Genomic DNA, 14,217 nt, shown 5'->3' with positions numbered 1-14,217 from the left:
TAATAATAATTGAATTTAAAATTTTCTCTATACGCTCCCAATACACTATTGTGCGCTCAGATTTTGTCAAAAGACCTCCTATTGTAGTAATTGATAAAGGAAGTCCTTTACAATTCGCTACAATATTCTTTCCAATATTTCCCAACTCAAGAGGACAACTTTGTTTTCCAAACACTGTCTTGCAAAACAAATGCCGACTACTATCCTCACCTAGGAATTTCACTATAAGATGTATTCAGCTGAGAACACAAGTTTGACAGCCTAGTTGTTAAGATAATTCTGTCAAACCCTAGAAGACACAATTCAAGGAAAGAATTAAGGAAAGAAATAAATCTATTTTAGGAGAATATCAATTAGTGATTATACCTAGAATAGATTGATATGTTTCCAAATATACTTGTATTTCTCTCCTATAAAAAGAGATCATTGTATACAATGTAAAATACACAGAAATACAGAAATAAGAGAATCATAAACTTTGTTCTCTGCAATTCACCATGCCTAGCCTTTTATCCCTTATCCCTCTCGGTTACCATCTTCAAGATGGTATCAGAGCAGGTTATTAAGGTGGGGACTCAGAGAGAGTTCATCACCGTCCCAAGGCTACCTATCCCGACTGTCTGTCCTTAACCCTGTGAGCAAACAAAATGTCAGAAACCACCGAGAGTTCAAACACAGATCCACATAACACAAACACTTCAAACCAAACCAATTTTCCACCAGATTTCGCGGCACAATTTGCTGAATTCCTGAAATTTAAGGAATTTTCATCAGGGCAGAGCTCGAAAAACCCCTCAACCCAGCCAGAATCGCTGGGGGAAGTAACCATTAAAACAAAGCTCAACGGGAACAACTATCCCCTATGGGCCAACCTGATGAAGAGGGCTATTGGCGGTAAAGGGCTGACCTCTCACATAATAGGAGTTTCAGACCCCGAACCGCCGATAACCGACCCAAATTACCCGAGGTGGCAGCAGAGAGATCACTGCACCTTTAATTGGATTATCAACAACATCGAATCCGACCTTGTAAATGAAGTTTCTCAATACGCGACCGCCAAGGACCTCTGGTAGGGCCTGACAATCACGTATGGCAGCGGGAGAGATCCATTTCAGGTGTACGACCTACACAGACAATGTATGACGATCAAACAAGGAGGAATGACCTTGGAAGCATTGTGGCAAAAATTACAGGATCTGTGGATATCCATAGACGCCCGAGATCCAAGCACGATTGACCATCCTCCGTCAATCGAGAAAGACAATCAACGGACCCAAAGGATGAGGGTGTATTAGTTCTTACCGCACTCGATGAACGGTATGAATCAGTCAAGAAGGAGATCATCAACAAAGAGCCATTACCGACTCCTCGAGAGGCATACGCGATGGTGAGGCGCAATGCCGACAATGCGCGAATATTGAAACCTACCGAACAACCAGGCTCCGAAATTAGAGCGGGACTAATCGTATTCGATCGCAACAGGACCAGTCAGCCTCCACCGCCACCACCGGCACCGTCCCGGTATCCAGCCGATCACCGCAAAGGCGACGAAGATAAAAGCAAATTGTTTTGTAGCCATTGCGGAGGAAAGAGGCATACAAAAGATACATGCTTCCTCATTCAAGGGTATCCCGAATGGTGGGATGAAATGAAGAAATCCAAGCTCCAGAGGGTGGCGAATCGCGGCGGACCGAGGGCATCGGCATCAGTAGCAGCGGCGGTCGGAGGCCAAGCCACCTACGCCGAGCACGCGGTGGGTGGCTTCGGTACTCCAACCACCACCGGAAATTATGGCGGACGCGAGGAGGAGAAAGCCGTAGTCACTGTCACGGCGGCGAGAGTGCAGATTGGAAGAGAAGCAAACGCGGCGGACCCGTCTAGGGTTTGGAGTGAACGTAAAGGGGGGTTCTCTCATTTGAACCCTCCAAGTTCTGCCAAATAACGTTTTTTACCCCATCCCAATAGACTTATTGTTTCCAGCCCCAAAACTCCTCACATATTGGACCCCGTACCCCACTTCGAAAATAACTCCTCTAAACTCCCCAAAATTCCTCATAAACACATTCCAGCCCCTAAACCTTGTGAAAATCTTGTGATACATCCCACAATAAAATGCCAAAATTCCTTTGAAGCCTTGGCCATGTCTTCTACCTCAGAAATAAGAGAAAAGAATAAAATTTGGATTTTTGATTGTGGTGCAACTGACACAATGACTTTTGAAAGTATTTCCAAGTCAAATAAAACCCATGTTCAAACTGCGAGTGGAGAGCTGGCACCTGTTCAGGGGGCGGGAACCATCACTATCTCCCAAACCCTTCGACTCTCGAATTGCTTATTTGTTTCGTCACTATCTCACAAATTATTGTCAGTTAGTCATGCGACTAAAGAATTGAACTGCAAGTTACTAATGCAGCCTCGTTTCTGTTTACTGCAGGATACCCAAACGGGGACGATAGTTGGGCGTGGCACTGAACGACACGGACTGTACTATGTGGATGAGGTGGCCCATCAGAGTATTGCGTTGCTGTCTCACGGACTGACCGATAAACAGGCTTGGCTTTGGCATCGCTGGTTAGGGCACCCATCTATAGAATATTTCCGTCTGCTTTTTCCTAAGTTGAATTTTTCTTTTACCTTTAATTGTGAAACATGTTTTTTGGCCAAAAGCCATAGACATTCGTTTAAGTTAAATAATACTAGAGTAAAAACTCCCTTTTCATTAATTTATTCGGATGTGTGGGGCCTGCACCTGTTACTGGGGATCGGGCTTTTGCTATTTTTTGTTGTTTGTTGATGATTATACACGCATGACTTGGGTTTATTTCTTAAAAACAAAATCTGAAGTTTTTGACAAGTTCACCCAATTCTATACCTTCGTACAAACTCAATACAAACACAATATTCAAATCCTTTGATCCGATAATGGGGGGGAGTTTGTCAATTCTAAAATGCAGTTTTCTTCACTGAAAAGGGATTAGTCCACCAAACCACCTGTCCACATACTCCTGAACAGAATGGGGTAGCAGAAAGGAAAAACCGATATATTCTAGAAGTCACACGAGCCTTCCTAATCGAATCCCGAATCCCAAAATCTTTTTGGCCAGAAGCCGTAGCCACTGTTGTCTACCTTCTAAACCGTCTCCCTACCAAAAGCCTGGACTTCAAAACACCTTTGGACATCCTATCTGCCCAAGCCACTATCCTATCATCTCTTCGTCTAGAACCTAGGATATTTGGGTGCTCCGTCTTTGTCCATATTCCCAAACACGAGCGGTCTATATTTTCCCCTTGTGCTGTTAAATGTGTTTTCCTAGGGTATGGTCGGAATCAAAAGGGCTACAGATGCTATGATCCTAAAACAAGAACCATGTATACCACCATGAATTGCGACTTTGTTGAGGGAGAATACTTCTATAGCCAACCTAGCGGTCAGGGGGAGAGTCGACCAGAAATTCCGAAAAATGACTCACTAGGATGGCTACCGACACCAATACCCGAACCTACACCTACACCTACACCTACACCCACACCTGTACCCGAACCTACACCTACACCAATACCCGAGCCTGCACCAAACCAGGAAGAGAATCACAACAGGCAGGGGGAGGGAAACTTGACGAGTCCAAGTCAACATGTTCTAAACGTCGGTCCACCAGAGACAGTTAGCTGTAACGCCGGGCCGTCAAGTTCCAATGTGCAGGACGAGGAGTTCGGCGACACCTCGAACTACCCCCGGTCAGGGATCCTGTGGAAGAAACTAATAGTGACAGGGAGAATGAGGAAATTGAGGAACAAGCAGACATGGGTTATGAGTTACCGCTAAGGAGTACGAGAGGCGTTCCTCCTCGGCGATACTCTCCAGACTGGAAAGGATGAAAGTCCCAATATTCTATAACTAATCTTGTGCAGGGACATCTCACAGAAATTGCTAGAGCTTTTGAGGCTGCCCTCTATGAGGATGAGATTCCTCAATCCTTTGAGGAGGTGATGAAACACAAACATTGGAGGGAGGCAATGAAGAAAGAGATAGATGCCTTAATAAAGAATGGAACATGGGAGAAGTGTACTCTACCAAAGGGAAAGAAGCCAGTAGGATGTCGATGGGTCTTCACAATCAAAAGACGAGCAGGTGGTTCAATCGAGAGGTATAAAGCACGACTGCTGGCTAAGGGATACACTCAGGTCTATGGAGTGGATTATGCAGAGACGTTCTCTCCGGTAGCCAAGCTAAATACAGTTAGAACACTGTTGTCTATAGCTGCATCTAGAGATTGGCCTTTACATCAGCTGGATGTCACTAACGCCTTTTTACATGGAGAGTTGGAAGAAAATAAGGAAGTCTACATGGAAGCCCCTCCAGGTTTTCTTGGAGAATTCGGAGACGGACAGGTGTGCAGATTGAGGAAAACCTTGTATGGACTAAAACAGTCTGCCCGGATATGGTTTGGGAGATTCTGCCAGGCAATGTTCAAGCATGAGTATGAACAAAGCCACTCTGACCACACATTGTTCATTAAGAAGAAGGACGGCAAGGTGACATGTCTGATCATCTATGTGGACGACATGATTATCACAGGAGACGATGAAGAGGAAATCAAGAATCTGAAGGAGAATCTATCTAAGGAGTTCGAGATGAAAGAGTTGGGGGCACTGAAATATTTCCTTGGAATCGAAGTCTTGAGATCGAAGAAGGGAATCTTCCTGAGACAGAAGAAGTACGTACTGGATTTAGTAGCAGAGACTGGTTTACTAGATTGCAAGCCCTCAGATATTCCTATGGTACCCAACCATGGATTGAAGATAGAAGAATGAGCAAAGCTAGCAGACCGGGAGAAGTATCAACGATTGGTGGGAAAGTTGATCTATCTCTCACATACTCGACCAGATATTACCTATGTCGTTGGTATAGTCAGTCAGTTTATGCACAAACCGCAAGAAGACCATATGGAGGCTGCCTTGAAGATTGTAAGATATCTGAAGGGGACTGTAGGATACGGAGTACTCCTAGAAAAAGGAGGAGATCTGGAGGTTCATGGATACACTGACGCTGATTGGGCAAGCAATCCAGTTGATAGGAAATCTACGGGAGGATACTTCACGTTCGTAGGGGGAAACCTGGTCACTTGGAGAAGCAAGAAACAAAAGGTCGTTGCCTTATCTAGTGCGGAAGCAGAGTTCCGAGGAATCAAGAGTGGTTTAACGGAGATTATGTGGTTGCGGAGGTTACTTACGGAGATAGGATTTCCTCCAACACAGAAGAGTCAGTTATTCTGTGACAACAAGGCGGCGATCAGTATTTCAGAAAATCCAGTGCAACATGACAGGACTAAGCATGTGGAAGTAGATCGACATTTCATTAAGGAGAACCTAGAAAAAGGAGTCATAGAATTTCCATTTGTGAGGTCAGAGGATCAGCTGGCAGACATCTTAACCAAAGCTGTGAATTCTAAAGTGTTCAAAGAAGTTCTTGGCAAGTTGAGCATCGGAGATGCCGCGGCTCAACTTGAGGGGGAGTGTCAAACCCAAGAAGACACAATTCAAGGAAAGAATCAAGGAAAGAAATAAATCTATTTTAGGAGAATACCAATTAGTGATTATACCTAGAATAGATTGATATGTTTCCAAATATACTTGTATTTCTCTCCTATAAAAAGAGATCATTGTATACAATGTAAAATACACAGAAATACAGAAATAAGAAAATCATAAACTTTGTTCTCTGCAATTCACCATGCCTAGCCTTTTATCCCTTATCCCTCTCGGTTACCATCTTCAAGAAATTCGACTCTGGTTTTTGTTATCTGGAAGGAAAAAATTCATCTTCTCCCACACTTCTCCACTCCACATATCATCCATTATAAGTAGATACCTTCTGCCATATAAAAATTTGTATAATTTATCCCCCAATTCGTACTCGCTTAGATAACTCGACTCTCCACTTGCTTGAAAAAGAATTTCTCTAAGTATGTCTCTAACATTATAGGTTTGAGAAATTGAAGTCCAAGCACAAATATCAAAATGCTCCTTAATAAGTGCATTCCCAAATAGATTTCTTTAAACCCAAAGCTTCAAGGAACACTTCTTCAAACCCTACCATCATGTTTTCCTTCACAGTGGAAGAAGTCGTCAAAATAGAAACAGTGGGTTTTTGCTGCAGCTGAGTTCCGACTGCAATCTTCTTCACCTCTTTCTTGATTAGATTCATTTCGTCTATAACTTTCTGTAAATCATTGTCACGCCCGCATTTTCTAAGGATAGAAAACACGGTTGATCACGACTAGGGGAGGGTTAAAGAAGCGGGGAAGAAAGGGGGGAATCAACACAAATCGACAATAGCTCGAAACAAACGGGAATAGCTCGAATAAAATCAGAGTACCATTTCAACAATCAACAACTCCAAATGAAAATATCTCAACAATACACGAACATCAAAAGAAACAATATTTAGCGGAAGCATTTCGAGAGTAGAATAATGCTATGTATGAAGACACAACATATTCTAGACATTTGATAGACATTCTTCACTTTTATGCTAAACACCCACCGCGCTCGTCACCGCTCAACCTGCACATAAGAAAAACACATGCAGGGCTGAGTACTTGATGTACTCAGTGAACAAATGCCAAAACAATTTTATAAAAACAGTTATATCATGCCACCATTGAGTGACCTCGGGGTTTTAATCTTGAAAAGGCCCGAGACACTAAAAATATCTCAAACACAAACTTTCAACTCATCCTCAAATCCTTTTTCCTCATCATTTCAAAACACAATCATTTCTCCTTGATTTATTTAAGAAACTGCCATATATGTTCTTTAGGGTGCCGTGTAAGGGGGCCACTTTCCACGAGCACGAAAACCGGCCAACCCGTTCGATGACTCACAGTCCTCATCGTGTACACTAGCCCAAGCAGAGACGCACCCTTGCTAGGACCCGAATTTGATTAAACTCATAGTAGGGACTCACTCCCCACTAAGCAATCATCAACATCATCATCTCAACAACCTCAACAACATCATCTCAACAACCTCAACATACATGACAAGGAATGCGGCCACATTCAAAGTCACTAGACCGGCCAACTCGAAGAGATAGCGCACGATCTACGTGGTGTACACTAGCCTGAGTAGGAACTCACTTCCTAGTCAGACCCGAATTCGATTTCAATAGGTCTAGTAGAGACAACTCCCTTGCTAAACAAACCGATAGGCATTTCTCAAAACAAAAACATGGCATGACATTCCCTTTGCAAACTTTATTTTCCTCAAAAACGTATTTGAAGCATAAATCACTTTTCTGTCAAGGTCGAGCATCAATTCACATCACATCAACAAAGCCAAGCAATTCACAAATCACTTGATAAATCAACACATATATCACATAACATCACTTTCACTTTAATCATTTCACTTTAAGCACATAAATCACATCATCATCGAATAAAATTAATAATACTTGCAATCTCAGTTAAAAGGAATTTCGTCACATAAAATGATGCTCGAATCAATATATTAAAACTAAAGCTCTTGAAAGTATTTAGTTCGAAAGCCCACCTCGTTTGTTTAAAGCTTTAACTTGTGCTTCATTCCATCCCCGAAAAGCGTGCATGAAAAGCCTTCGTCATCATGAGTGTTCCCCTTAGCCTATCTCTTTTTAATTTGTAATATGACACAAATTAATTTTCTACTTGGCCACCTTAATTCTCCACCTTATTTGTGAGGCCCAAACCAAAGTGGCCCAACATCACTTCCTCTTCACCATCGGTATTTCACCTATTTCTCCTTCATTTTAATTATGCCCAAAATTAGGGAATTTCCCAAAGCCTGCGCCGCATCAGTATGCAAAGGCACAATGAATTCCTTGCATAATTTCCCAATTTACTCATCAATTGGAATCTTCCCCAAAACCCCGTCGGCTGCACCGGATAATTACCGGAGAAGCACGCGTAGCAGTACGACGGCGCATCGCCTCCTATCTGCTTCTGCATCTTCACCTTCCCCGTCGCCTTCCCGATTCACTCCACGCCACCGGCCACTGCTTGCCGAGAAGATATGACGCTGCCGCCATGGTGCTGTCGGCGTAGTCACCGGGTCAGCCGCTGCTGCTCTCTTCTCCAAGGCGTCGCTGCTGATCCCTCGCTGCACGGTGCTGTTCGCACTCGACGCTGGCATCGTTGCTGCTTTCCTCCCACCGTGGCTGTGCGCGATCCAGCCCAGAGTCGAGGTCGCGTCGCCGTTGCTGCTGCTGCTGCAGCACAATCTGTCACGTCAGCCGCTGTTGACTCCAGTCTCTCTTCTCCTTCGCTGGTTGTCGCCGGCAAATCCCCATTCAACCGGAGAGCAATTATCTCAACTCGAATTTCTTCAATCCCCCAACTACGCAACTCCAACTAGCAACCAACGAACGACTTAATTACCAGGGGAGAAAGATGGGTGGATATTTTCGAGCAGATAGAGATATGCCAATAAAAGCAGTTGAAAATAGAGTAAAATTCAGGGGAACCGTTGATAATTTGCAAAACACTGGATGCTTGATCTTCTTCTTAGGCCTCAACTGGTACTGTGCTCACACTTCTTCTTTGTATTTCTAATTCTTGATTTTCTTGGAATTAATAGAACTGAAGAAAACGTGGAATCATGGGGAGATATGCATGTGGAGATTTGGTTTAGATGGGGGAGAGATTTATGGAGTGAGGGGAGAGCGGTTTCAACGTGAGGATAGGAGTGAGAGACGTTTTCTTCTTCTTTTTTTTTGATTTTTTTTTCCGGGTTGTTACAATCATGAAAGAAGTCATTATCTTCAACAGCAGTGTATCGTTTCTGAATTTGACGCACAATTTGGGATTCGATAACATCCTCAACTGCATAAACTGCATCAGCAATACGACACTCCAATGGATCAGCTTCATGGCCATCGATAACAACACAGGAAATATAATAATCAAGAAACTCCAACAAGGATATTTGTAAGAATATTTATATTCTTATGTGACCTATGTATCTATTCGTTTAATAATAAAGATTAAGTTTATAATAATAAAAGTTAAGGATTATAATATTAAAGACGATTCCGTGATGGATCTGTTTCAATTAAATAATTAGAATTGGATGTGATAACCCTCCCTTCTTACCACGTAATAAAATATTACACTATACATTAAAGATAATATATATGTATATTCGAATGGTGAGTCTCATTATTCACAAATCCACTCTTAAAGACCGAACCACCGAACCATACCAAATTAGGGTTTTTAGATGTAGTTTTTTATGAATGAGAGACACAAATTTATCAATTATTTTCGCCTTCATCACGAGCCTATTTTAATTCATCCGAAGGTAAATAAGTCATACTAACATGTTACGAAGATTTAACTTCATTCCAGTAGGTTTTTACTTCATTCCAGTAGCATTATTACTTCATTTCAGTACGTAAATGCGGTTTCGTCGTCGCGTGCCGTTCTTTCTCTCTACAATATCTATCACCACCGCCACAACACTGATATGGTGTAATAAACACATGGAATGATGTAATAAATTATTGGAATGAAGTATGTGTAGAAGCATTTGAAGTCCTACTGGAATGAAGTAAAAACCTTATCCAATGAAGTAATAACGTTTCTGAATGAAGTAATAAACGCACTTGAATAAATTGCACTTTTTAATGTAAATAAAGTAAAAACTCAGGTCAGTGAATTCAAATGAAAGATATGTTGAATCATTTCAAAACCTATTGGAAGAAAGTAAAAACATGTTGTAGTTTCAAGGTATTACGTACGGAATGAAGTAATAAACCTATACAATGAAGTAAAATGGGCTTGTAATGAAGACCGAAAAATTTACACAACTGCACATCTCATAAAAAAAACTAGATCTAATGGCCCAGATTTGGTCTCTAGTTCGGTCTTTAAAATTGATTCGACATTGATCACAACTCTTCGAATGGTTTCTTGATATGCATATATATAAATGGTATAGTAATTATTTATTAAAGTAGTAATATACATATGTAATGCCGTTGAAGGAAACTGGCGGTTGACTTTTGATACGAGAAAGAAGCTATTTTGATATAACTTCATTATGGTTATTGTATTGAAAAGTCACGTCTCTTCAATTGTTGGTTAATGGCGTCGGTTGATTATCTATAAATAGATATAGATGCCATGCAAAATGAGACGACAGAGATCATACATGTACATATATTTTACTTGTGTGCATTAAAGATAAACCATAAAGGCATGCTTAAGTAAAGTATGAATATGTGTATACAGAGTCTCTTGGCGAAGAGAGAATACATGTATATATGTATTTAAATTTGTTGATTCTTTGTCCATCAAAAGAATCATTAAAGATTAGCGGTTAAAGAGGGGATAACATCAATTGGAGAATTTAGTCAAAGAAAGAACGAACATCAATTGGTGGATTCAACCTCTACATCAAATGAAGAAAACATGGATGGAGGTTGGTGATTTTATCTCCACTTTATAGTATAATGTTATGGTTGAATTAATTCAAATCTAGAATTAGATTTCATTATTGAAATCATTAAAGCATAGAAATATGGCTTACAGTTGGTATCAGAGTCAATCTAGATTTGGTTAATTCACCATTTATGTGATTTCAAAATCGAAATTTGAATGATCTTGGATTTTTCGAGTTTGGTTAATATGTTTTCGCTTCTGTGTTGGGTAATTGTTTTATGAAATGTTAAAACAATATTAGGATATTCTACCCATTAAAGATTTCAATATTTAAATAATATATAACATGCTTTTCACCAAAGTGGTCTTGTTATATTGCATTTATTTATTGAAAATGATGTATGTTAATTAATCGATCATGATTATAGAGATTCTATAAATGACACTAGAGTTTGATTGATCAATTATTTTATTATCTATATACAGGGAGATCACCCAAAGGTGGATCATTGTATATAGTTGATATATACGAAGTGGATTAATCATTTATTCATGTGTCATTTAGTATGTACACCCAAAGGCAACATGCTTATTTGATATATGTTTAGTTTGATTAATTATTAAAGCATATATTTAGCATCGCTGAAAGTACATGTGTTTAAGTATTACTCAAAGGTTACTTGAATGCATGTTATTTAAAGTTTTATTATTGTTTTTGAATCTGTGTTAAAGAACTCAAGCACGATTAGATAAGCATGTATAAATGTTGTAGCTTTATAAAATTTGTACGCATATGCTTACTCTGTCATTAAATTAATGGGAAAAATTATGGCGAATGGTCCGAATAGATCCGGCTTATGCTGGGTGTAAAGATATTGGACCATGTCATACTAACGGAAGAGGAATCCTCAACCATTGTAGATGTCACTCTGTAGCTAAAAATCTCGATGTGAGACTTGGGAGTGATCAAACAGGTTGAGCCTTATGAGAATAACAATGGCAGAAAATTTGAGGTCATCCTTGCCCATGACAGAAAAAGTAAGGGAATTTATTAAGAAAATTAAAAGAGTGTTCACAATCGGGTTTGGCTGATAAGTCAAATGTAGAAGCATAATGAATGAGCTTACTACAAAGAAGTTTGACTGGTCTCAGCCGATTGACGATCATGTGACAAACATGTCTAACTTGACAGTAAAGTTAACGACCTTGAGAATGGAGGGTTCATGAGCGATGTTGGACAAATTTATCATAAACTCCCTACATGTTGAATTTAGCCAGTTCCAGGTAAATTATAACACCATTAAAGATAAATGGGACGTTTAAAGAATTAAAGGGTATGTTGGTTTAAAAGGAAGGGAGATTAGAGACAATAAATTATCAAATCGCGAATCTCATAGTTCTTGGAAGTGTAGGTACCAGTAAAGGAAAACTAAGTAAGTAGGACAAAAGGAAGGATAATTTTTTTATGAAAGGTCCAAAAAGCATATCCATGATGAAAAGAAGTGTTTCATTTGCAAGCAAATAGAACACTCCAGGAAAGATTGTCCTAAGAGGAAGCCTTGGTTCTATAAGAAAGTTGAACACAACAGTCTTGTTTACATTAAATTAAATCTTATCGAAGAGCCCAATAATACTTAGTGGTCAGTTTTGGTCCTACAATTCATATGTCTTATGTTAAACATGGATTCAGTTTGATCCAATCTACAAAAGGATTTAAACAATAATTGTTCATAAGAAACATGATAAAGGCATGGAACGAAGGCATTGAGACTTATAGATTGATCTTAGACATCAGATGTCATGTAGATCTTAACGGTTATCTCTGTGTGCCTGAGTGTGCTATAAATATTATTTTTGTAAGTGGATTGGATAACTTAAGTTTTAATATCAAGATTGGATATGGTATCCACATCGTACTGAAATTATTACTATTATGGTAATGGTACATTATTTGATTCACTTAATGGATACAATCTTGATGTAAAGTTTTTGAATCCTTATTTAATATTGATAGTAGAGGCGTTAAAGGTTTTTCGTCAAGTAAAAGTTTGGCATTCTTGTGGCATTAAAGATTAGGTCCTATTTCCAAAGAAAGGATTACGAGATTGGTAAAGTATGAAAGTCTTCCTGAAAATAGGAATTTAGTGTCCTAAATAAGTGTATAGATTGCATTAAAGGGAAGCAAACTAAACACATTATAAAGAAATCAGCCACGAGAAGCACTCAGCTTATTAAGTTAATACATACTAATATATGCGATCATTTTGATACTCCTTTTTGGGTTGATAAGAATTACTTTATCATCTTTATTGACGATTACTCACATTATGGAATAAGTATCTATTGCATAAAAGATCCAAGCCAGTGAATGTCCAAAAGGTATTCATTGACGAAGTGGATGGCAGTTAGATAGAAATGTTAACGTTGTGAGATCGGATAGAGTTGTTGAGTTTTTATAATAGATATTATTCATGTCCATTTGTAAAGTTTTTCGAAGTAGAGGTATTTTTGCACGGTATACAATGCTTAATACTCCGCTACAGGATGGTGTAGTGGAAAGGTGGAATCGTACATTAATGGAAATGGTTAGAAGTATGTTAAGTTGTTATACTTTACCCTTTTCATTGTGGATTTATGCCTTAAAGACTACGACGTATATGCTTAATTAGGTTCCCAGTAAGACAGTTCCTAAAACATTTTTTTGAACTGTGGACGAAAAGGAAACTTAGCTTAAGGCATATTCGTAATTAGGTTGGTCGAGCATAAATTATGTTATATATAACTCACATGAAAAGATTCTTGATTCAAGGATTGTCAGTGAATTGTTTTTATTGGCTATCCGGAAAAATTGAAGGGGTTACACTTTATTATTCTAACCATAGTACGAGAATAGTTTAAACGGGAAATGTGTGGTTCATTGAAAATGGTGAAAACTAGTGGGAGTGGTGAAAGGTCGATGTTCATGAAGTCCACGATAAAGTTCATCCACATGTTGTTGCACCTAAGGCTGTTTTCCTATTGTATCACAATCAAAAGACACAATAGAACAACATGATGATGTGTAAAACCCACTAACCGAAAATGAAGTAGATGAACCTGTCACAATTCTAGAAGAGATTAGTGAACCACAATAAATATTGAGACGATCAGTAAGGAAAATAATATATGTCGTTTCAAATGACTATGGTTTACCCTATTAAAAGTGAATGTGACATAAGCCGTGATAAATATTTACTCATTCCAACGAGCTATGAAAAGTGACTATTCTTTAAGAATTATTTTGACTTTGGTGGCTCATTATGATCTTGAGCTTTATCAAATGGATGTAAAAATCACCTTTCTAGATGGAGAAATTGTAAAGAAAATATATATGGACTAACCTGAAGGATTCTTAACCACATGACAAGAAAAATTAGTATGTAAGTTGAGTAGGTCATTATATGGGTTAAAATAAGCTTCATGTGAATGGTATTTTAATGTTTAATGGTACCATTATGTCATATGAATTTATAGAGATCATTATTGATCGATGTATCTATGTAAAAATCAGTGGGAGCAAGTTTATAAAGTGAGTCTTATATGTTGATGAAATTTTGTTTGTTGCAAATGATATGAGTATGTTACATGATCTTAATAAATAGTATCTCTCTGTAAGGATTGCTCTAATTCAGAAGGGAGACAAGTTCGGTAAATGAAATGTCCTAAAAGTGAATTGGAGCATAAGGATTTTGAAATGAAGATATAAATGAGACATCTTATGTGATCGAAATAGAAATATTTTGAGTTTATCGCAAGG

General features: G+C 39.0%; 1 long non-coding RNA gene across 1 annotated transcript; it reads right to left on the bottom strand.

The window, feature by feature from the left end:
- Nucleotides 1–360: 360 nt before the first annotated feature.
- Nucleotides 361–8,944, bottom strand: LOC121803064. The gene is made up of 2 exons (XR_006050902.1): nucleotides 7,555–8,944; nucleotides 361–632 (listed from the first exon to the last, which is right to left on the bottom strand). It is a non-coding gene; the product is annotated as an uncharacterized LOC121803064 (long non-coding RNA).
- Between the last annotated feature and the right edge of the window lie 5,273 nt (nucleotides 8,945–14,217).

This window comes from Salvia splendens, chromosome 5, assembly GCF_004379255.2.
Source record: "Salvia splendens isolate huo1 chromosome 5, SspV2, whole genome shotgun sequence".
Lineage (NCBI taxonomy): Eukaryota > Viridiplantae > Streptophyta > Magnoliopsida > Lamiales > Lamiaceae > Salvia > Salvia splendens.
The sequence above is the reverse complement of the archived record's forward strand: the minus strand, read 5'-3'. Positions and strand labels throughout refer to the sequence as shown.